Source organism: Balaenoptera physalus (assembly GCF_965194825.1).
Source record: "Balaenoptera physalus genome assembly, chromosome: 14".
NCBI classification, from domain to species: domain Eukaryota; kingdom Metazoa; phylum Chordata; class Mammalia; order Artiodactyla; family Balaenopteridae; genus Balaenoptera; species Balaenoptera physalus.
In genome coordinates, this window is record NC_138893.1 from 35,939,730 (window position 1) to 35,964,843 (window position 25,114).

General features: G+C 48.3%; 1 long non-coding RNA gene across 4 annotated transcripts; it reads left to right on the top strand.

Annotated features, from left to right (window-relative positions):
- On the top strand, positions 1–24,773 carry LOC309642877. 4 transcript variants are annotated; one of them, XR_014253423.1, is made up of 5 exons: positions 1–786; positions 11,221–11,376; positions 17,446–17,539; positions 20,615–23,185; positions 24,503–24,773. It is a non-coding gene; the product is annotated as an uncharacterized lncRNA (long non-coding RNA). The 4 variants fall into 4 exon arrangements; XR_014253424.1 differs by lacking the exon at positions 11,221–11,376; XR_014253426.1 differs by lacking the exon at positions 1–786 and having other exon boundaries at positions 10,820–11,376.
- The last annotated feature ends 341 nt before the right edge of the window (positions 24,774–25,114 follow it).

A 25,114-nucleotide genomic window follows, 5' to 3' on the forward strand; every position in this document is an offset into this window, starting at 1 on the left:
TCGAAGTTAGAGGCGGGAGGGGGGGAAGTTTCTCGGGGGAGGCAAAAAAAAAAAAGTTTTCTCTCCTCTGCAAAAGGCGGGCAGGGCGCCCTAAGTCCAAGGACAATCCATGGAAGTGTTCGCTTCTTCACAAGTTGTGCAAACGATTTGTTAGTTCATGAGCCTAATTAGTGCGGGGATCACATAAACAGCTTCCTCCGAAGCCTGGTAAATGGCTTGATGATTGGTCGCTATTACTCGCCCTGAGGTGGAAGGGGGGAGACTCTTTAAAGTGCGTCAGAAGGAGGCGAGCGCCTGGGAACCCGGAGGCCTGGATCCGGGCCGAGAGTGGAACGGAGTCGGCGCCGCTGCCTCGGCCGTGCCTCCTGCGCCCGCCAGGCCGCCCGGCCTTTCGGCGCCGTCGCCCCGCGCTCCTAGCTCACTGGCTCCCGCGGCGCCCGCTGCGGCTTCTCCTCTTTCGCCTCCTCCTCTTCCTTTGGCTTCTCCTCCTCCTCTTCCTCCTTCTCCTCCTCCTCTTCTTCCTCCTCCTCTTTCCCCACCTCCTCCCCCTCAGCCACCGCCTACTTCTCCACCACCACCACTCCCTCCGGGGCACCCCGGTCCCTGCAGAGTCCCCGAGCGGCGCCGCCTTCGCTGCGGCCCCCTGGATCCCGAGCCTGCTGAGCCCGAGCTGGGGGGACAGACGGACACACTGATGCACAGATTCCTCGCGCCTAGTGCTGTGCCGCTGCTGCCCCCCGCGGGCGCGGGTCAGGGGAGCTGGAATCGCCCCGGGAGCACTCGAGGGTAAGCGAGCAGGGGTTGGTTCCCGGCGAGGGCTAACGGAGCCGTTGGCTCAGACCAATTCCCACCCCCATCGAAACTCCCGGAGGTTTCCCAGGTGAGGAGGGAGCCTGGCCGGGGATGGGGGTCCTCCGACCACGCGTAGCCTCGAGGTCCCAGGGTCCCTGAGTTCACGATCCTTGATTCGGCCCGTTCGTTTCCAAGCTGAGACCGGAGTGGACGACCCTGCCCTGGCGGTGGGCTTCCAACTTGCCCACAGGCTCTCAATTTTCCTCTCTGGGAGCGTGCTCATCTCCTTCCCCCAGACAGTTCTTTTGGGAACCGGGGGTCCCAGTATCTGGGAATGGGGGTCCAAGGTCAAGGGAGAGGCTGATGTGATACTACTATTACCGTTACGTTGTCGTTATTATTTTTGTTAGTGTTGTTATCGTTGTTATTATTGCTATTATTATTATTATTATCATCATCATCATCATCACTATTTCTATTATTATTCTGCCATCTGTCGTCCTAGGGGCGGGTTGCTGTGCAAACCCAGGGCTTGCAATTAGGGAGTGAGGATCGCTTCTCCAGTCCCAGGCCTTGTCCGCATTTTCGAGCTTGCCTTCGGTTTTAGGATGATTTTAGGGCCGAGTTCCCTCGTCCCCATTGGCTCACGCTGCGGCATAATTATGATCACATCCCCCAGGCTGCTGGCGCTGCTCTCTGTTTATTGGTGGTTAAAGATCTATTATCTATTCATCAGCCGCCTCTTTTTTCCTCTTTTTTTTTTCTTTTTGCCAATTACATTCTTCTAAAGTGAAGTACCAGCAGGTATTTTGCACGTTTACAATTAATGATTTAAAAAAAAAATCTGGCATCCTTTAAATCTCTTACTTGGAGGCCCATGTCACTTCGCTTAAGGGTGAAGAAATGCCTGTGTTTGGTGATGAGGTTGCCGTGAGACCCAAAAAAAATGTCGATTGGGAGGGGGAGAAGAGGGAAGTCCTGTAAGTCAGGCTTCAGTGCCATCAGATTCATCAGTCAAAGGTCCCCAGGTCTGGGGACATGTTCCCCTGCTTTCCCAGCTACCCTATCCCTGCCCTAGGATCTCCCCCATCCTCTGTGGTTTCATCTGCTGTGTGTTTATGTTTGTGTCAATTTCTTCTTTATTCCAGGCATAGTCTGTGTTGGGGGTGTGGGGGGTGGGGGGTGGGGGGTGGGGGAGGGAGGTTGGATGGCAGGAGGATCCAAAACCCCTTTCGGAAAACACTCCAGGCAAGAGAGGAGTTAGGAGTGTGTTTTCTGGCGTTGTCTGGGCACCTGATCTTAGTGAGGACCCAGCAGAGATCATGTGTGCTGCCTCCCCCAAGCTTCCCAGGGCACACACACATACACACTTCCACACACGAGACAGGCATGGGCCTCAGCTCTGTACTCACGCCCCAAGAAGCCTGCCCCTACCTCAGGCTTCTGCTCTCTGACGCCAGCTCTGGGCAGGGGTCTTGGCTGGGTTTTCACCCTTAGCAGGTTCTCTCGACCTTGCTTTGTGGCATCCCCCCATCCTTTTCCCCAGGCCCAAGGGTAGAGGGTGTTCAATCCAGCCTCTTGGGGTGGGTTGCATTTTGAATAGTATCTCCCTGGGTCCTGAACCATAGACCTCCAAAAATATTGTCCCCGATTCAGAAATCCTTCCCTCAGTTAGGCTGTAGGGACACAAGCCCCACTGTGCCCAGGCCAACAGGGAGCCTGAAGCCACCAGGAAAAGTGGAAGTCTTTGGGCTGCACTAGCCAGCCAGTCTGGGGTGAAGGTAGAGGTCAGCCCTTGGTTCCCGGAAAGAAATACCCAATTTAGGTGGGTTGTAGATCCCCGATCCTGGAGCTGGTGGAGCAGGACCCCTTTCTCCATGGAAGGATCTCCAGGAGGGCTGGAGGTTCAGGCTTGCCCACAGGCCAGGCCTTCCAAACTCGACCTTAGACTACAAGTGGGAAACTGAGGGCACTAAAAGCCCCACCCTGGCTTCAGGGCAGGGAATGGCCATTTATTGCACAGTCAGTATTAGTGATCTTGGCTGGGGGGTATGAGAGTAGACGACTTCGAAGGCAAAGGGGTTCCATTCAGTGTCTGGGAGGTGGGATGAGGCCCGCCATGGTGTGTGATAGTTTCCCCTCTTCTAAACTCTCAGGCTGAGCACTAAAGTGGTATTGGTACCACCTTAAACTCTTTCTCCTGTTTTGGCCAAGATGTGTCCGGAGAGTGCCCTAATGAAGTGAGCAGTCTGGAGCCCAGACCCTCAGCCTCCCTCCCAAGGCAGGGACAGTCGGCTGGGGCAGAGGGCCCAGGCTGCTCCCAGTGTACAAGAAGCAGGCCACCCGCCTCTTGCAAACTGCCATAAGGGGGCCAGCTTTACCCCCAAAGGGCTCTAGTTATTGGCAGGTGGGCGAGGCTGAGAGAGTCTGGTGGCTGCCTTCTTGGCGGCAGTAGGACACGCCTGTTCGCCGCTGGCCCCAAGCCTCTCCCGGGCCCCCACGAGGAAGAAGCGGGTTTTTAGCGAGTCAGGGGCTGCACGCGGAAGCGCTGGAAGCGGAGTAATCTATGCTAATTCATGCGCCGGGACCGAGGAGCTTGGAAGGGTTAGCTCTGCCAGGCCCCGACGTGCAGGGGAATTAACTAGGAGAGTAACTCATTAACCAGGCTGGCGGGCAGAGGCGCACCAAGGCGCTGGGCAACCTAGTCTGGACTCGGACCCTGAGCTGCCTCTAGACTCTGCTCCTTGGACCCAGCGGCTGCCATTCTCTTTACTTGTGGCTTCTTTAGCCTTTCAGAATGCGGCCCCTCTTTGTTCCCTAGCTGCTCTGGAAGGGTGGGTGTTGGGTTAAGTACCGGTGTGAGCAGTGGGAAGTGGGGGGATTTCTGAGGCCCCATCTTAGAGCAACGGCCTCCTGATCTCCACACCCGCACCCGATGAGGGTTGTGCTCTGTAGATTTCGGAATCTACACTCTGCAGGCAGCTGAACTAGCAGACACATGATGAAGGTTCGAGTCTCGGATCTGTCACTTACTGACTGAGGGAACTTGGGCAACACCACAACCTCTCCCAACCTCCATTTTGTCATCTGTAAGATCACGGCCAATGCTGCCTGCGAGGCCGTGGAGGGCAGGAGGCTGGCCTGTTTTAGGGAGTGATAGAACCCTTCTACTTCCTGATTGTGGCGGCAGTTACACATCTGTGTTTTAAAAACTCATAGAGTTGTACACAACAAAGGGTGAGTTTTACTGTATGTAAGTTATACCTTAGTAAACCTGACCCCCGCCCCCAAAGTCAGGCCTGGATGACCTTAGGCAAGTTACCTAACCTCTCTAAGCCTGTTATCTCTTCTGTGAACTCGAGATAAATAATAATATCTTGGCCCTTGAGGTTGTTCAACAAGATAAGCCAAGCAACATGCTTAGTGTCCAGCATATAATGAATGAGCTATCATAAAAGTAATTTCCTGTCCTTGATATTGCTGTTATTATTATTACCTACCCACCTCCAGGGCTTCTTGCTGGGCTTCAAGACTGAACAATAAAGTTGTACAAATATAAGCTGCTGTTCTCACACTCCTGCCACGCTCCCCTCCATGCTCCTCCAAAGGCCAGGGACTTCTCTAGGGGGACCCTGGGGGTGAGAGAGGCTTGGATTCCTGGCTAGCGGGAGACATCAAAGGGCAGAGCTTTCTGGTCGTCTCCCATACCATCTGCTCTGAGTTTCCCACCAGGCCCTCTACCTTTGCAGGAGCAAACAGCAGTGCTTCTCCCTCCCCCAGCTCGTGCTAGGCCTGTTTGATAACGGGGGTGGATGCATACCTTCATGCAACCCAGGAGAGACACCCAGGTGCTGCCTGGGTCACTACCTGTGTGACCTTTACCTTCTTGAGCCTCGGTTTTCTCCTCGCTGAAAAGGAAATACCAATATCTTAACAGCTGTTTGAGGGGAGTAAGTGAGCTAATGCTTGGCACAGTTACCGTTCGTTCATCAAATAGTAATGGCAGCCCATGGCTTTGTACGTCCAGCATACCCGCTGCACTCCGCTAAATCTAGGTGGCGGCGGTTAGGACCCTCCTGGTGAGCCGGTGCCGTGAGGCTGCACTGTGCGCCAGCCAGGCAACGCGAGCAGCGCGGACGTCCGTGGAGGGTAAGCCCTCTTCCCGGGCCCAAGGCATGCGAAAGGTGTCCCGGGATGGGGAGATCCTCGGGACCCGGTTAAGAATTCCTCCAACCCACGGTGATTCCCAGTCACCCGGCCTCTCCGAATGCGTAGGGCGGCGGTAAAACTAAGAGAAAAATTAATATCCTAAAAACATTTTTTTTTTTTTTAATCCTCATGACGGCAAATCCCTTTCTGGTGTCCTCTCTAGAGGCCGCTGGCAGGCGCGGCGACCCGGGACGTGTATCCGCGTGCGCGCAGCGGCGCCTAGTGGCGGGGGCCGGGCGCTGGCCGCATCCCCGCGAGCGGCTGAGCCCGGTGCGCCCGGGAGTGCCGGGGTTGCGCCCCACTGCCAAGACCTTCCCGCGACCGCAGTCTGAGCCGGGAGAGGAAGTCAAAGTAGGCTCACTGACCACAGAGGAAGAGAGGACGACTTGGAAATGCGTCCCTCCTCCCTCCAGCAGCTCTCCGCTTCGGAGTTCACCACCCACGCTAGAATTCCAGCTCCACCCCGAGTCGGGCTTCCTTCGGAAGGGTGCAAGGAAGGGGGGACGGGTTCTGTTCTAAAAAGGACGATGAGGCCGTGATCACCTGTGCCAGGGGGATACCGCGGAAATGAGGCCACAACATCATGCGTCAGGTCCTAGATCCCGCGGCCTGACTACGGGCCCATTCTGGCCTGCGCTGGCTCCAGCTTGGGTAGAGTCCGAAGAGCTGGGGTCTCGGGGTGCAGCTCTCTTAACTTCATGCCCCCTCGTGGCCGGCCGAAGACTCCCTGGTGGTTATTGCTGAGATAGCGATTAATGATCAGCCGGATTGAGGGGCCGCGACCTGGTCAGGGTGACCGGCTCCTTCCTCCTGGAGCGCGCGGACCCTTATCTGTCCCGGCGCAAGTTGGTTCCTCCGGTGAGGTGAGGCCCGTGGAATCCGAGCGGGGTTCGTTGGAAACCCGTGCATAACTGTTCAAGCGTCCACTGGGGGGACTGAGCCCTCTCGGGAGGGTTGGACCCTGGTCCAGGCCTCAGCTGCCCCAGACGACTGCAGGAACCAGGTGCTGTCCTTCTCCGGATGTTATCAGGAGGCTGCCAGCGTGTGGGTCTCCGAGATCCAACCGTTTTGAGAGCCGACGTTTCAGAGCCGGGAACTCCGCACTGAGACGTAAAGCCACGCAGGGCTTGACCATCGAATTTACTTCCTTCACCACGTTGAAACTCGTCAATCTCTCAACACACAGGCTGTCCTGATTCACTAATGAAAGCAAGAAAACAGATAAAAGGAAGTCCCGGTTTCTTTCTCCCTCGGCTGCCTTCAAATGAAAGTCTAAGCCAAGCAAGGACAGGCGTGGGGCAGACTGACTGACACAGGGGCGCAGGAATTAGGGAAGAAGGACACTCTTGCTCAGGTGACTTCCCCGGGCAGGGGTGGAGACAGCTCGGTCTCCCCTGCACCCTTCCCACTGGTGGGCGGGTGGCGTTATCGCTCTCCCCTCCAACAGTCCCGAAAGCTTTGGCTTCATTGGGCCACAAGGTCACCGACTGTTGCCCGGAGCTCCCTGCCGCTGCATAAGATGACCTGCAGCAGGCCACAGGTACTAGCATGGGAGGTGGCGGGGACGCATCTGCCGGCTTTTCTGCCGCCTTCTCCGCCATCTTTTCGTTTCAGACTCTGCTCTTGCCAACGGTCACGGGCCTTGTAACTGGGGGTCCAGTCCTTTAAGGAGCTCCTTGGGGTTGTCAGCGGCAAGCCACCTTTGAACCTAGGGGCAGTTTCTGAGACCCTGGCGTCTCACCAGTCCCTCTCTCAGGAGCTTAATTGTCTTTTATTTTTGTACTTCCCCATTTTCTGGACTCTGGAGGCTGGACTAGGGCTTAGAAAGAAGATCGTGGTCATTTGAGGAAAGAAACTGGAGGCTTTTTCTCTTGGACGATGCAGCTCTCCAAGAAACTTGGGGAGGCTGTCAGGAAGACTGAGAACATTTCCTCTCCCTGTAACGAATTTTCGCTTTTAAAGGCGTGTTTACTCACACCCAGTTCTCAGTGAACCTCATAATCTGGTGTGGAAGGAGTCATGATACCCATTTTCCAGATGAGAAAATCGAGGCTCAGAGAGGTCACTCTGCGAGGAGCCTTGTGACAGCCCCGCCTCCACCCCCAGCTCCCCCTGGTCCAACATCGCCAGACCCCTGCATTCAAGCCAGTGAGAAACGGTGGCGAAGACGCTGCTGGCTGACGGGGTCCAAACCACCGCACGCAGCGAGGCTCGTCCAGGCGCCCCATACCCTGTAACTCCATCACTTGCCTCGAACCCACTTGGCCACCATTGTCCTCCAGGCCACTGTTTCCACCTTAGGCCTCGCCCCATGCCCTTTTACTTCTTCCCGGGTAGCCTTCTGCGGACCCAAGCCCCGGGTTTAGGACCAGAGGGTCGACGGCCTCACTGCGGCCAGGAACCGAGGAGCTGACAGGGCAGTACTCGGAGGTCTTGGCCGGGACTCCGTGCGCTCCGCACCCTCGCGTTGCTCTTCAAAGCGGCCCTGAGACCTCCGGGGATGCCAACAGAGCGGCCCTGCGCCGGCGTCAGGGATCCTGGAGCGCGGCCTGAGCCCCCTCGCAGCCAGCAAGGCGCCCCGAAAGTCCCGGGCCCCGCGATCTCTGCCTCCCTAGCTCTGCCCAGCCTGCGAGGAGCTGGCCAGGGGACAGAAGAGTGGCCAGGGGCTGGGAGCTTCCGAAGAGACACACAGAGAGGGTCTGACCTCCCCCCTTCTGAGAGACCGCCTCCCGCAGCCTCTGCCCTGGCGATCTTTACGTACAGGCGGCCGCAGCGGCGGCCAGGCCCTCCTCCCCCCACCCCAACCCCCGGGACAATCGGGAAGGAACCTTCTGGTTAGGGCCCCGAAGCTGCATGGCCCCTCGCCACAGTCACCTTCAGGGGACCCTAGCGCTCGGAGGTTGGACACACTCCGCTCCCCTATTTGCGTCCCTTCCGTGTCTGGGCGTAGGGACCCAAGGTGCGCCCCCGCTTCCGCCAAGACCCAGCGAAGCCCCTGGCGGCTGGAGGCGAGGCCGAGAGATGGTCCCTCCAGGGGCCTGCAGGCGTCCGAAGCCCGGCTGGGTCCCGCGTGTCCCCCACCCCGCCACACCCCCGCCGGGGTACCGGAGAGGCCCGGCCGCAGCGTCTCTCCGCTTAGCCCGGCCGCCGGCGGCTCGCCGGGGGCTGCGCAACAAAGGGTGGCATCGCGGCGGCGCGGGCAGGGACCTCATTGGTTCAATATTAGCTTTTCATTCCAGTCTATTGTGCCCATCTGAGATAATATTGACTCTGAGGTGAGAGCCCACAGACGACAGGGCTTGTCTAACACTCCGCGGCCGGGCGCTCGAAGGGAAGAGAACCAGAAATGAAAAGTTAAAGAGACTGCAAATAAAAGCTCTGGCGCGGCGGCGCGCCCCGGGGCTGCGCACGGCGCGGCAGCCAAGCGCTCCCCCCGGCGTGCGCCGGGGCCTCCGACCCGGGAACTGGGGGTCGGGAGAGGGTCCTGGGGTCCGGAGGCCGTTCTGAGGAGGGGCACCGCGCGTTCCCATCGAAAACCGCCCTCATTTACCACACAACCCCATCTTCCAGACAATTGATTTTGAGGTTCCGCTCCTGGGTAACTCTGGAGAAAACAAATTCCCGTGCACATTGTTTTAGTTTGCCAGTAAGCCACCTGAGATATTTTCCCCACTTAAACGATGTGATTTCTTTAGGGTAACTTCGCTGTCAGTTTCTTCTATTTTCCCAGCACCAGAAGAGTAAACACGCGGAGCGATGTTCGATGATCGTTAGGCTGCATTACTTGCGAGCGCGCGGTTAATATCAAATTTCTAACTGCATTTTGCTTTGCTTTGAATCGTTTCCCTGCAGCCCATCCTCGGGTTTCTTAATCGCCTTTCTAACCGCAACTTTAAAGGGCCTCCGGAACGTTCAAGTCTTGCTTATAAAGATCCGTTTCAATTTCCAAATTGCCTACGTTGGAAAATGGCACTTTAAGTTGTCTTAGGTGTCTGAGAAAGAACGCTCGCGGGCCCAAACACCAAACGCTGAGGGCTTGCAGTGATCCTGGGAATGGATGCCTTCGGGTCTCCTTTAGGAAATTTGTGTCTCCCCCCCATTGGAGTCTGACCTCCGTAAGAGATGGTCTGTTAACTCCGTTACTCCAATAAGGAGCTGGCCGTTTGGAATCTTTACATCTACCCCAACTCACTTGGATGTGTGGGGAGCTGGGATGCGGCAAGGGCCGGGGTGGCGGCACCAGCATCCGGGGAACCGTTGTGTGCCTCCCTCCTTCCTCTTAGGTGCCCTGTGCTGAGCTGAGGATCAGCGATACCGACCGAGCTCCAGCACCTTGGATATTTCAGAGGAGGACATTCTGGTTAATATATGTGGTCTATAATATATTTTATATATGGCCCGTGTGTTTTATATATTATTTAAAATAGAATCTGTATTATATGGTTTCATCATATTGTGCAACTGTTTAGTATAGATTTAACCTCTAATTCTAATATTACATGATTACATTAGTTACTTAATATATTTTTATACGTTATATAGTATACTGTATGTGTAGATAGTTCTGAATATATATGTACGTATAAATATATTTATTTAATATATATGTGTAAAAGTATTTGAGGGAGCCTTTAATCTCCCTGCAAGTACATATTTGATCGTTTTCATGTAACGTTTTAGAAAAAAATCCTAATCGAAACCACTTTGACACCGGCTATGTCTTTATAACAAATACCCTGAGGTCCAATTTCAGCTCCAGGGACAGGCGGGGCAGGAGCAACTCTGTCATAAGGGACAGCAGGTCCTCTCTGGAAAGTGGTTTTCCAAATGCCCATTCTCTGGGGACAGAGGAGACAACGTTCTGGACCTGGCGGCCGCCTCCTCTCCCCGCTCGCATTGTGGCGGTTGTTTTGGTTTTGAGAGGCTGTTTAGAGGCTCCGATGGTCCCTACACTGACGTCATGAATTAAAAATGAATTTGGGGAGTGCAGCATGTGCTCAGCCGAGGCGTCTGGGAGAGCAGCGAGGGCCTTTCACCCTGGGTTCTGGGCTCCAGACGCCAGTACGGCTCCGGCACAGCGCTCCGGCTCACGCGGGTCCCGGCTCCAGCCTGCGCCCGCCCTCCAACCCCGCGTCAGGAAAAGCTGTCCTAGGCTTGGACCGCTTGCATATCAGGTGGTCCCAACTACAGCCTGCTTCTAACACCGATTAAGAGCCGAAGAAAGCAGGCATTTAGGAGCTCCCGCAGGAGGGCAGGGGCCAGGTGGAACAAAATCGGGATTTCAGAAGTCCGCAGGTTATCGCCCCCCGCACCGGATATCCAGTTTATGGAGGGGGAAAAAAGATAATAGAAGTCAGGTACGGCCGACTAAAGCATCAGAAATGAGAAACGCCCAAACTTTACAGCCTGATGAACAGGAGTCTACTTCTGAGGCCTGGGAGTCAGGAAGAGAAATTGGAGGGGAGGGGAGGGGAGGGGGAGGGGGAGGGGAGAGGAGGGGAGGGGGAGGGGTGGATGGGGAGGAGGGGAGAGGGGATGGGATGGGAGGAGTGGATGGGGGAGGGGAGGGGAGGGGATGGGAGGGGTGGATGGGGGAGGAGGGGAGGGGAGGGGAGGGGAAAGGGGTGGAGGGGGGGAGGGGAAAGGGGTGGAGGGGAGGGGGGAGGGGAAAGGGGTGGAGGGGAGGGGGGAGGGGAAAGGGGTGGAGGGGAGGGGGAGGGGAAAGGGGTGGAGGGGAGGGGGGAGGGGAAAGGGGTGGAGGGGAGGGGGAAGGGGGAGGGGGAAGGGGGAGGGGGAGGGGGAAATGGGGTGTGCGAGGAAGACTTAGAGAAAGGGCAAGAGGGGTCAGAGACCACCGGGATGCAGCCGGCGGTGGGCTGTTTATTTCTTGAAAGCAAACCCCCCAAATGGCTACTTGGTGAACACCTTGTAGAACAAAGCAATGAAACTTGGCTAAAATCTGACCAAGAGGTGGGGTCCCACTTCAGGCAAAACCCCAAGTTCAGTGAGACCCAGAGCCCCGCTCTGATCTGGTCCAGTCCCCAGCCTTGAGAAAAGGTTTTTGCAGATGTGGAAGAGTGCAGGCTATGCCCACGCTGCTCTGTCCCTGGCTGGGCTCTGGGGTATATGCTAAGATGAGCTGGGGACCAGCAAGTGGGAAACCGGCTTCCTGTTGCTAAAAATAAAACAACTGACCCCTCTCCCTCCCCATGGCTGCAGTCTCCGAGCCTGGCTGCCTAGGGAGGCATCTGAACACCCACAGGATGCCAAGGCTTCCAGATGAAGGGTGGATCACAGTGCCAACCATGTGGATATGGATCTCCCCCAGATGGACTTCAGCACACCTGGCCCATCTGTAGTGGTTCCTCCAGCCAGGTGATCCATCTTGCCCCTGCCCAGTGTGGTAGAAAACTTCATTCTAATTGTGTAAGCATCAGAGTTCCATATTTCTTGCCCTTGCTCGGAGCCCCCATGATCCTGGTTAAAGGGTCAGCTGCTCAGGTGTACTGGGAACAAGAGAGGGTCTTTTTCATTGTTCATTTTCCACCAGAGCATCTTACATGAGAGACAGTCCATTTCTATCACCCATGGCACCTGCCTCGGATACTGTGCTAAGCACTTATCACAATATCTCACCCAGTCCTCCGAGCCGAGCCATCTATCAAAATATCTCTTCTCACTTTTCAGATGAGAAAACTGTGGCTCGGAAATGTTAAGGGGTTCACCCAAGGTCACACACACAGCTAGTAATGAAGGGGCCTGGATTCCAATGCAGATCTATCTGATTCCAACGTTTCCTCCCCCCACCAACTCTTATTTCCTATCAAAATGCCCCTTTTTTCCCAGTGAGGGAGTCCCACAGGGTAAGAAAAGAGATAACACTTTGCTCCCGAGTCCTCCCAAAAATCAATGACCAGAGGATACAGAGCCATTCTGTCTCCAGGGCATTTATTCCAGGTCGGGAAGAGAGAATAAGCAGTTGGCACATGGGTAGCATATATGGTTTACAGAGAGCTTGTTCACACACCTCACGTCAATCACCTCTCTCACCAACCCCGTCAGAAGGATACGGCCATTATCACTCCAGTTTAGAGAGGCAGAAACAGACTCAGTGAGGTTGAACTACTTGATCACTGCCCAGTCAGTTCTCGCAGAGCCCTGGCACTGGCCTGGGCCGGCCCATTCCAAGCCTCCCAGCTCTGCAGATACCACATATGGGACCATTTAACCAACGGAGTTAGGCCTTGCATTCTGTTGTGAAATTGCTAGGTTATTTTCTCTCTGTTTTAAATGTTTCTGCAAATGTTATTTCGCGATTCAAAACTTTCTCTTCATTTATGCCTCTCTTATACTCATTCTTTCTCCATGTATGCACCAATCTGTATTGCAGAACCATCAAGGAAACAGAACAAGGAGTTGCCCCTTATCTGAGTTCAAATGTTACTCGGAGACCACAGTGTATATATTTTATCTACAATTTTTGCTCTATTATTATTTGTATATTTTGCTCTGTTACCATTTGCCTTACATGCATCACTCAAATGTGTGATCAAGAGTTTAAAATTGTATATGTGTGTATCTTTTCATGACTTTAATAGTATTTTTAACCCTTGCTTGGACAATGATTTTCTTTGCTAAGATTTAAGGGAAAGAGTTTGCAGTCGGAGGAATCCTTTGATCAAATAATTCCATATCCAAAGGGATAACTGAGACTCCAGATAGGACATGGCTCACGGTGTCTCTGACCTTGAGATGATGTACCAAGTCCCCTGCCACCAGCAAGAACCTTGCTAGGGAAGGGTGTTCTCAGCCTTCAGATGGCCAGGGCTCCATCCCCACACTCATTCGGAACCTCACTTGTTTACTCTCCACAAGAGCCATGGCCACACATCCCATGAAAAAACTTTATTTGTTCTCATTATCATAAAATTATATGTATATCTGTATGCTAGACTAGTAGACTAGAATGTATAAAGAAGATAGTAACAATCATCTAAATTCCCCCTGGCCAAAGGTCACCACTGTCAAACATTTGGGATGTTAACTTTTGACACAAAGGAAGTTTATGTTTACACCTTTTCGTTATTGGCATTCTAGTAAATAAAGGAAAGGAAAGAAATACGCTGTATGATTCTGTTTACATGAAGTTCACAACTGGATCTAGAATTCAGAACCCTCTGGGAGAGGATTCACTGGAAAGGAGCACAGGGGAATTTTCTGGGGTCCTAGAAATGTTCTATATCTTGATTTGGGCCACGGTAACACGGATACATACAACTGCCAAAACTCATCGAACTTAAGACCTGTGTATTTTGCTGTAAAATGTTATACTTCAATAAAGAAGAAGAAAGAAAGGAAAGAATCCTGGACAAATATCGGGTTGGCCAAAAAGTTCGTTCGGTTTTAAGTAAAAAGACACATTTTTCATTTTCACCAAGAATTTTATTGAACAATGTATTCACTAACCAAATGAACTTTTTGGCCAACCCAATACTGTAGCAAAAGACCAAACTGGGGAGGTGGGGAAGCAGGAGGAAAAAAATAAGCCTGAGATGCTGAGCTAAGACAAGCCACACACAATACCTGGAACTTTACAGAGGAAGATACCAGGCTTGGCCCTCAGTACACCAGCCTCTCTCAGCACTGCTCCCCTTTTCAGGGCTGCAGTTAAATCCAAGAGGGCTGGATCTTTAAAAAGGTAATACAATCTTAAGATCCTGCTAGGGCCCACCATCTACCAAACTCTCTCTTCTCTGATGCTATTACTTCCATGTTTGTAGCGAGGCACTGTATTTCCTGATGGGGGCAGGGGAGGGGAGGGGTCCCTTGGAGCCTAACAAGAATCTGTGCTTGACTCAGAAAGGAAGGTTGAAGGTCTTAACTTTCAAATAGATTATATTCCAAAAGTTTCTTTCTTAATCACTATCTAGGACTCAGAATGTTTGTGTCTCATAGAAACAGTGTTATAAATGATGGTCCAAGTTCCAAGTTTCTCCTCCCTAAATATCTATTAAATGCCTACTCATAAGATACAGAATTTTAGGCTTGGTAGGAACATAAGTACAGTGAATTATAGTGGTTGTGTGCCATGTAAAAAATGGGAAGAAAGCAAAATTCTTTTCTTTTTCCAAAAACATACATGCTATCTGCCAGGCACTATGTTGACATTTGGGATTCAAAATTTTTTAAATCTCATGATGTCTTCCCTCAAGCAGCTCATTGTCTAGTGGAAAAAGACTACCTTGTAAATAAATAAATGCAATAAAATCTTATATGCGTTTTGCTAGAGGTTGTCATAATTTTTAAAAAAACAGAAAAATAGAAGTGAATGCTAGCTGGCAAGGGAAAACACATTTTGAAGCAGCAGAGTTGATGGGATAAAGAATTAGATGAAGACCTATAGAGAGATTCTAAGGGGTCATGGGGCACTTTGAAGGTCAATGGCCCTAAATCTGATTCTACTTCAAAACATGTTTTCCCTTTTCACTGCTATCAGAGGATTATAGTTTGACTTCTCAGTCATGATTGGGGTTGGTTGGTTGTCCTTGACTTTCAAATTATTTGGAGGGAGTAGAGAAGGGTAAGACTTACGATTCCAAAGAGAAAAGTAAAGAAAATTTAGAAGGTATGTAAACCTTGGAGGATTGTCAGAGGTAGACATGACCCGGTAGTGATGGAGGAAAAAGCATAACCCCCAACACTGGGGAAGAAAGAAAAGGCCATTGCCCACACCAGCTACCAGATGGTGAAGTTGGCTCAGGGCAGCTTGGTTGCCATCTTGAAAGCAGAGTGGGCCAGGAGGCCCTGTGCCCTCACAAGTATGGGACCACTTAAAATTTATAGTATTTGGGGACCATTTATTCATTCAACCAGTATTGTGCATTTACCATTTATAAGGAAATTTGCAATTGACTTGCAATTAACAGGGTTAAGAAATTTAGTGAATTATGGCCCTTGCCTTCAAGGGCTAGTTGGGGAACTAGAGAACTATTATTTAATGTGCCCAAACATGAAATGTTTTTTCACCCATCAGTAAGTTGGGGGTAATAACAACGCAGGATCTACTGACCTCACACAATTGTTCTGAGACTAGAATATGATTAGGGAGTAAAAATGTCTTTGTAAAGTGCAGGTGTTAGGTATTAATCATGAGAATGGTTTTCAGCTGTGTCCTCCCCTTGCGGTCAATTATTCATTCAACAGATGTTTATTGTGCACTTATGCTGAGCAGGCACTCTTCTGGGTACTGGGAACATAGCAGTGAAGAAAACATAAAATCTCTGCCCTCTTGGAGCTGACATTCCCCAACAGGGTATTCTGCTGACATGAATAAGACTCATCAGTCATGTGAGAGAGGCATAAAGCTTAAGGCTTGGAAAATTGAAGAATTGGAAACAATCTAAGTATCCCTTAATGTGGGACAGGTTTTAAAAAATTATGATGCTTCCATACTGCTGAAAACTGCATAGCTGTTTAAAAAGATGGAAGTAGCTATCTGTATATAGTATTATAGAAAGAATTTCAAGGCCCATTAAAGGGGGGGGAAAGCAAGTTCCAGAATAATACATAATATGATCCTATTAATGTTTCACATAAACACTACCTATTTGTGTTTTACTCACATTCTAATACATAGTTACATGTGAATACTTAGGTGTAATCTCAGAGAAAAGTTCTGGAAAGATACACAGCTGACAATTGTGTTATTTCAGGGGAGGAGAGGTGACCTGATGGGGCATGGTGTGGACTGGGGACTTTTACAACTTACGATGGTAATTCCTGACAATGAGAGTGCATTCACCTATTGCTTATGTAATTAAACAAGGAGACACACGCATGTGGGTACAACTGAGTTATAGCAATATAATTATGGATGACAATTGTTACTCTTTTAATCTCCTATAATGTTGTTTTAATATGTCTATAGAGACATATACACATATAAATGAGATGATGCCAAAACATAAAAGGTGGAATTAAAACATGGTGTCCTGGCTCAGAAATCTTGCCTCTCCCCACCCCACCTGCAGTTTATAGTGAAACCTTTTTTAAGAGCATCATGGGATGTTGGGTAGAAACCCTTGATCTCCCAGTTCTGAGGCACATGTAATTATTTCACAGTTAAGTAGCCTCAAGGATCTTTGCAAAAGATATGATTTCGTTATGAGAGCACCATGCATCTCCCAGCAGCAATTGAGCTTCAGCTGGAGCCAATGCAGGGGTTCTGGTATATGATGGGTGGATCCCAACAGGGTCCCCTGGTTCCCAAACCAAGCCAAGTGAGCTAGCCCTAGCTTCAGCTGATCTCGGAAAATCAGCTCATGCATTCCGGCTGAATCTGTTCCATTGTCTCTCTCTCTCTGTGACTTTAGGCAGGCCTTTTGCTGCTTCTGGGTTCAATGGCGAGAGCTGAACTGTATATCCTATAACCCCATTCCCACTCCTAAACGTCTGATTTCTATTGTGGCAAGTTGTTACAAGAGGAGACTGCATTTGTTCACAGGCACCTGCCATGTGCTGGGACAGAAAAGGCAAGCAAAGCCCTTGGCCTTAAGGAGCATGTTGGGGTCAGATTCTTGGGGATGTTGAAGCTGATGAAACTGCCAGGAAGGTAGACTCAGAACAGAAGCATGGAGATCCTCCTCCACTTCTCTGCAGTCTCTGGCTCTAAATCTCCGGGACAAAGCTGGCCTCTGTTCTTCCAGCCCCTTCATTCAGAAATTAAGCTGGCAGTAGGGCCCCTAGCCATGCTGGGTAGCTTCAGGTCCTAGAGACTAACCACATCCATGTTACACGGGGAAAAAAGAGTCTTGGTGGGGACAGGGATAGCCTGAGGTCAGGGTGATCTCTAGGAGGACTGGAGATGGGACCCGGGTCCTTAACAGCCAATCCTCTGATTCAGCAAACTCTTAGTGAGCATCTACTGTTTGCCAGGCACTTTGCTAGATTGTGGGAGCACAGGTGTGACTCGATCAAACCTAGGGCTTACAGAGCAGGGCTTCAGTGGTTAGAGGCCTCTCCTGGGCAGGACAATACCCTCGGTTAGAAACCCTCAGATCTGTGCCCTTCTCCAGGGCCCCCCAGAGAATCAGCACATACGGTCTTAACGACCAAGGAGCAGAAAGCTGCTGGCGGAGGCCCAGGCACACTAGACACTGAGTCAGGGGATAGGGATCAAAAGTCATCCTAGACTGTGCCCTGGGTCCCAGCCAATCTTGAGCAAAGGTAACTTGCTTCTATGGGCCAAGGGTCGGTGGGTGTTTTCCCAGAAGAGCAGAAGCAGCATGGCCGGAGCAGAGCATCAGCACCAAGCTGACCCAATCTCTCATTCCCTTTCCACACCTCCTAGCTGTGTGACAGGCCAACAGCTCAACCTTCTGAGCCTCAGTTGTTTCTTCTGTAAAATGGGAATAATAACAATCCCGCTGATTCTTCTTCCTTCAGAAGATGAAGATGGAGATCAAATGAGGTAACGGGTGGAAAATAAATTATCAAGCACTTTAAGCTACACATTGATGGTGTTGTACACTTTGAAGCGGTGAGTCTTCCTGCTGTCTCCCCTTTACGTCTCCCACCCCACCGGGAAGAACCCTTTGCCACGCAGCTGTGTGAGGTTTCCCAGTGTAGCGAGCGCGGGAGCTGTTGTAGGGGAGGAGGAAGGAATTCTTGGCCCGCTCACCGCTTGTGGGCTGGAGGGTCGTTCCTGAGCCCGAAGATTCCCTCACAAGGCAAGTGGGCAAGCTGGCACTGGCCCTGGCCGAGCAGCCCCTGGAGACGGATCTGGGGAGGCCCCGTCACTACTGGGGGTTCAGACCGCGCCCTGAAACCCATTAAACTAATGCCTTGTACGCCTGACAGCTGGGGTCAAGAGACGTTTTCAGGGCACGTACGGGCTCCTCTAGGGGAGAGGCTATGCCTGGGTCCGCGGGCTCCTGTGCAGGAAGAAGGGACTCTTGGGGCACAGTACCTCTGGTCCTCATGTGCTGTCAACCTTGGGCAGGTCACCTCCTTTCTCTGGGTTCAGCTGTTAGAGGAGCATTGCTTTTTATTTTAAAAGTGACGCGTGCTCAGAAAACATGTAAATGTGATAGAAGAGGACAAAGTCAGTGACGGTGCCTCCCCCATCCTACGACCATGGACAGTCTGCTATAAAAAATTCTTCTCAATATACAAATAGCTATGCTCACTTCTTCAACAGAATTTGGGATCACACAGATACATTGTTCTCTTGGACTTGCCCTCTGTCAATGTCAATGTTCTCTTGGTCTACCCCTTCCTTCAACCAACTGCAGAGTATTCCAGCATTGGACAATTTTGTGACTATTTCCACAGGGTAAACCCTGAAGTGAAATTACAGGATCAAAAATATTTCTCTATGTCCTCAATATGTTGAATATTATCATTCCTTTTTAAAATTTTGGTAGCAATGAGTGAAAATAAAATTTTGTTCTAATTTTAAGTTGTTTGATTATTCATGAGGCTGAGCATCTTTTTTATTTTTTGCATGTTAAGTGGCTACTTGTATTTCTTCTTCTGTAAAAAGCTTGCTTGTGTGTCCTCCCAAGTTTTTCTATTGGAATGATGGTCTTTTTCTTACCTTAAAACAGCACTTTGTATAGTAAAGCCCTTAATCTATTGCTTGTCATACATTACATTTTCCCCTAGTTTGTCATCTGTTTATAGTGTGTGTTTCCCACACCAAAGATTTAAATATTTATGCAGGTAAAATTGTTAGTTTTTTCCTTTCTGGATTCTGAGGTATATCTCTTTTCAAGAAAGGCCTTTCTCATTCTCAAGATTATAGAGTTCCTATTTTTAAGTTTCTTTTCAAACTTTAATAATTTTTAAATGTATACATCTTTAATACATTTGGATTTTTTTCTGTGACTGTAAGTGGATAACTATTCCAGCATCGTTTATGGAAAAATCTAGTCCTTCTCCACTAACAAGAAATACAATCTTTGTCATATACCAGGTTCCCATATATACATTTTATTTCATTAACCTATTTTATTCTATTCTACATACTATTTTATTCATTTATCTAGTTAATATTCCTACAACATTATCACAGTACTTAATTGCTCTGACTCTGTAATATTTTTTAAAATCCAGTAGAGCAAGTCTCCTCTCATTTTCCTCTTTTACAAAAATTTTCATGTATCTAATCTCCTAGGGAAAATTTAGAATCAATTTTCCATTTCTTTTAATCAGAAATTTTACTGAAATTGCATAAAAATTATAAACTAATTTGGGGGAGAATTGAAACCTTCACAATATTTAGCCATCGCAAGCAGAAATACAGTAATTTACTCCATTTAGATTTTCTTTGATGTACTTCAGTATTTGCTTCTACACAGGTGATAGAGATTTCTTGCATGAATAAGTCATTGTATTTTCAGTTTTGTGGGTGATTTATGCTTTGTTTTTTTTTTGCTGTGGTGAATGGAATAATTTTCATTTTATATTTTTAACTTATTACTATTATATGAGAAAACTGGTTATTGTTTCTATAGTCAGCTGAGTCTCTTGGATTTTCCATTTAATAACTGTTTTCCTTATTACCAAAATAAAGCATGTCTATTGTAGAAAATGAAAACATAAAAGGAAAGAAACCAACAGTACCTGTAAAATCTATTCTTCAGAAGTAGTCATTTTTAAGATTTTGATGAATGTCCTTCAAAAAAATATATGTTTTATATATATATATATACACACACACATATATATTTTACAATAGTATAATATATAACATTATACATATATCTACTGAAGTAGACAGACGTATATGTCTAAGAATTAAGTAGACATATGCATATCTAATTTTACGAATAGCATCATAATTTGTTTTCTAAATCACTTTTCCTACTTAATAAAATATTATAAACCTTTTTTCCATGTTACTATTCTACATTATCATTTTAATGGCTGTATTAAATATATGAATTTATTTAAGCAATCCTCTAACTTTGGACAGTTAGGTTGAGTCCATTTTTTAATATTATAAATCGATAGTGAACATCTTATTACCTCAATCTTTGTGAATAGTCGTGATTATTCCTTTAGAAGAAATTTCTAGGAGTGAACTTTCTGGATCCAAAGGCAGAAATCTAGGGCTTTTGTGATAAACTGGACAAATTGCCCTTCAGAAAGCTTATTCTCCTACCTCCACTTCTTAATACAGATTTCTTCATCATATCTCCCTTTCTTCAATGAACATTATACCATAGGCATTTCTTAAGTACTGAAACTCACTGGCAACATTATTTTAATAGAGTGTTCTGTCAGCCACCAGCCCTCCTTGGATCTCAGTTCCTTCCGTTTCCTGAGATAACCCAGAAGTTCCTGACTTCCAGACCAAGCAGCTTCATTTGATGACTGCGTGCCTCAGCTTGGGGTTCCAGCTTCTAAAGTAGAAATAAAATGATTAACTCAGCTTCAATCTTGTTTGCTCTGTGCAGCAGGAAGGTGGCCAGGAGGCTCCATGAAATGTTAATCATTCTAAGAGTTTGCTACCTACAAGGAGCAGAAGATCCATTTGTGCTTTAAATAAAAACGCACCTTCCCTGTCATTTTTTATCAGTAAAAAAGGTGTCATGTTTCTCCCAATCAGGTGTTCACTTGGCAAGAAACTCCTAATTCAGAAACAGTTCCAGCAAGGGGATAATGTTTTTCTAAGCAGCAAATGACTACAATCACATCTGCATTGACAAGTCACAACTTATATCCTTCTATGGTGTTTCTGCTCTTTTGAAAATGTTAATAAAAACTTAATGTGGAAAAAAAAACAACTTTTTCCATATATGTGTACCAATGAGCCTGAGGCAACTCATACTTTCTTATAAAACAAAGTAGGTCACTCACATCAATCATGTTGTCTTAGCACATTTTTTCCAAATTAGGAATTCTCAATCCATCATACCATGTTATGGCATCCCTTTTCCAAACATTTCCTTTTAATATGCTCTTTAACATGATAAGCAAATCTAATAGAATACATTAGTGTCACTTTTCAGTGATGGAGTGTTTCCTCCTGTTCAATCCACGATGAGTTCAGGGAAAGATTTTTACTGATTCACCCTCTAACAGCAATCGCTTATTGAAAATATGACAATGGCCTCAAAACTGCCAAGGCCACACTTGGGTGTTGGCCTTAGAAAGATCATGGGCCCCCTACCTCACCTCTCCATGTGTCATAGATGTAGAAAACTCAAAAGATGTGTGTGTCCCAAAGCAAAATAATAAATCCAGATTCTGTACGTGAGGAGTGTTTAAATTTAGCCCATTGACTCAGTAGAGTTGCACATGCACACATTCTATCCCATATAGATCAAAAGCTTGTACTGGGCTTCATTTTAAAACCACATTGCTCGCAGAACATTTCCAAATCTCCTGAATCATGCAGAAAGGGAGGATCCTTGGCTTAATGTGTGTGAGATTCTCCAAAACCAGTTACCATCTTCTTGCAAGTGAATTTGGACCCCATGTTAGATGCACGCTCTGTTTACAACCCACTTGAGATATATTTGCGTGTTCTATATTTGACAACATTTACCTGGCAAAAACAGTCTTTGTTTCCACTCGTATCTCTAGTTCTCAGAGTCATGTGTTCAGTGTTAGCACTTGACTTTCTTTGGAGATTTTTTATTTGGACAGAGTTTTGGAATAAAACATTTGTGAAAGTTGGGAAGGGGAGCAGTCTGTAGAGTACCCAGGAATTCGGCTGTTTCGGGCTTTTGGCCACCCAACAGGAAAACATCTGAAGGGAAAAGGGAGAGTCCAGTTTGTGTTCTGGACCTTTCGTTGGGACACGTGGTGTCCTGCAGACACTGGTCTTGATTGCCCGTTCCATAAGTCACACCACTGCTTCCTCAAGTCTTGGGAAAGAGGAAGGTAGCTTTATGGACCCTGATTAACCATAGCTTCCTGACACTGCCCCATTCTTGCCCAGAGCTAGTGACTTGAAGGTGTGTATGTCCAGGAAACATGATTAACTCATTGCAAAAATGACTGTGCTAGGGGCAGTGAAGGACACAAAAACGAGACATAGCTCCTGCCCTTAAGGAGATTGAAGTTGGGCTTGGTATCAAGTAGAACATGATAAGGAAAAGAAAAAAATATCCAGGTTGTTCAGAGGGGAGAGAGGTCACTGCCAGGTAAGGGTGGATGTCATAAAAGATTGAGAAGAAGATGATCTTTGAATCAGGCCCTGATGGTGAGTAGTCTTTGGACCTACACAGATGGGGGAAGGGCATTCTAGGTCGAAGGCACAGAGAGAGTCAAGGGGCAGGCGTGGGAAAGCATGTAGTGAGAGGGGCCATGACAAACAATTCAGGACCCATTGAACACAGGCTGCATAAAGAGAAGAATGAGAAGAAATCCGGGAAGGGAAACTGATGCAAGTGTGTGAGGAGCCTTGAGTGCCAATGTAAGGAGCAAAGTCTCCAGGGAATGCTCCCCCTCCCATGTCCCCAAAATTGTTCTGGTCACATCACCACATTTGCCTGGAATAGGAAGATTATTAGGGTGACCATATTTACATGGGTGCACTTGAACCCCCTCCATCTTCTATCTTTTTCACACTTCTCCTTCTACATGTAGGTAAATGCTATGGCAAATTAAAGTGTTTCCCATTGCTGAGGTTTGGAGCACCATCCTGGAAATTCCTGTTGGCCTCAAAACCATTGCTCACAGAGGTTCAGGATTCTCCCAAGTTTCAGTGTTTTTTATGAGCGGATGAACATTTGTAGAAGCTGCCCCGTTCCTTCTGGTCCATGGACCCAGAGGGGACTGTGCAATACAAAAATTGAGGTGCTTTGGGAAATTCATCAGTTTGTTCAACAAACATTTATTGAGCAGCTGCTATGTGCCTTAACATTGCTCTATGTGCTGGGGACAAAGTGTGTTAACAAGACTGACAGGGTCCCTGTCTTCTTGGGATTTACTTTTTGGTGGGACAGACAAAAAGTTATCAAGATCATTTCAGAAGGGAAGTTAAGATGGGAAACAAGGGAAATAAACAAGTTACGTGATAAAGAGTGACGGAAGCAAGAGAAGAACAACCACGTCAGAGAAGATGGTCAGAGGCGACCTGAAGGATGGGGGCTGAGAAGGAGCCAGCTAGATGAACGGCGGCCAGGAGAGAAACATGGCGAGCAGAGGACACAGCAAGTACAAGTGCATGGTGAGTTGGAAGAAGCTAGTAAGTGAGACGGAGAGGGAGCAGATGGGGCTGGAGCAAGGCAGGAGCCCACTGGGGATTTGAGGTACAATGGGAAGCTCCTGCAGGGTTTTAAGGGAGGAACGACTGAGCTATGAACATTGGGGTCCACTTTAGAGCCGCCATTAGGCACCATCTTCTCCGGCGTCACCCTTGCCGACTTTCCCCACAAAGTGAAAACGAGTGCTGGGAGTACATCAGCTTTTATTTTTACAGCAATCTTTGTACCCAAACCACCATAGCATTTTTAATAACAAACTGGCAGGGAATCAGACATCTGTACTTGAAAAAACAGGCCAAGCCAAGTATTTCTAAATGTTTTATATTTACTTGTAACATTAGAATAACCATGAGGCTGCTTTTTGCATAATCGGAACCATTCTCATTAGGGTTCGACAGATCTCATCCTTCACGGGCTTGGGTGGTGGTTTTCATTATGGCAGTGACATTGATCTGATGAGAGTGAATCTCTTCTTGAACACTTGTGGATAAAAGGGGAAGAAGTTGAGAGAAGCCAGGGCAAGCTAGGAAAATAAGAACTCTGTAAAGATAACCATCAGCTTGGCATTGGGGTGCCATGAAAAAAGCCCAGTTTTCGAAGTTCAGCAGAGCTGGCCCAGAAGTTCAGCTGGGTGACCTTGAGCGAGTCACTTAACCTCTCTGAGCTTCCACCTCTTCATAGGCCAAATGAGGATGATAATAGAAACTACTTCATGGAGTTGTGGTGAGATCTAAATGAAATAACATAGGTAAAGAGACTTGGCACGAGGTTGATTTCTGCTTGTCTTCCTCCAAAATTAGTATTTAACATCCAAGATTGAGATACTACCCCTCATCCTTTCTCTAAAGCAGGCTTGCAAGATTTATCAAACAAAAATACAGCATACCCAGTTAAATTTGAATTTCAGACAAACAACAAATAATTACTTAGTATAGATATGTCCCATGCAATATTTGGGACATACTTAAACAAGGCATCCTGCATTTTATCTGGAAATCCTATTCTAAAGGTTTAATGATCCTAAGAAAGAGGGGTTTTGAGACCCAGCTGGGTCCTGGTAGTCCACCTGGGCACCTGTGCCAGAGGTGGTTTGATATCCTTGTAAAGACTGCCTTACTAGCTCACTGAATCCCCAGTGCCTAGAACAGAACCTGGTATATAGTAGGTGCTCAGCAAAAATGTATTGAATGAGCAGCTAAGACCTCGTTATAAGTCAATCAGATTGGGAGGTATATATATTTTAAACATGCCTTATAAGTCATGCATCTCCTTTACCTGAGGTCGATATGAAGACAGAGACCCGCTGACCACCCCAGCCCTCACTCCCCACCCCCAGAATCAAGCTGGAATCGAAATGGAGCGCGACCATCATGCTCTCACTGTCTCTCAGCCACCTGCAGCCAATGTGGAGCCAGATCTGGGCAGTTTACACCACAGTCCCCGTCCTGAACTCCCCTCAATGGCCCCCCAAAACAACACGGGTTACAAAAATATTTCATGCCAACTCATTTCATACTTCATGTATTTTATTAATAAAGAAGATGAAACTTCCACGTTCAGAGTCCACTTTTTTCTCCCCCTTCCTCTGGCAAACAGGACACATCTGGGCTGGAAGGTGGGGAATGGCGGGGTCTCAGGCTGGGAGAAGCTGCTGGTGGAAGGTAATGAAGTCAGGTGTGGCCCCTTCTGAGCTTCCCAGGCTGGCAAATGTCTACATTTCTCGGGAAGTTGTGAGCACAGAGGATTTCCTCAGGAATCCAGGCTGAGCTTGTAAAGAAATGATCCCAACATCAAGAAAAGAAACCGGCCAGTAAATTCCTATTCAGTTCATTTTCTAAGACTTCTGAATGTGTTTTGAATTTTCTCTAAATTAAGATAATCATAAAAGGTTA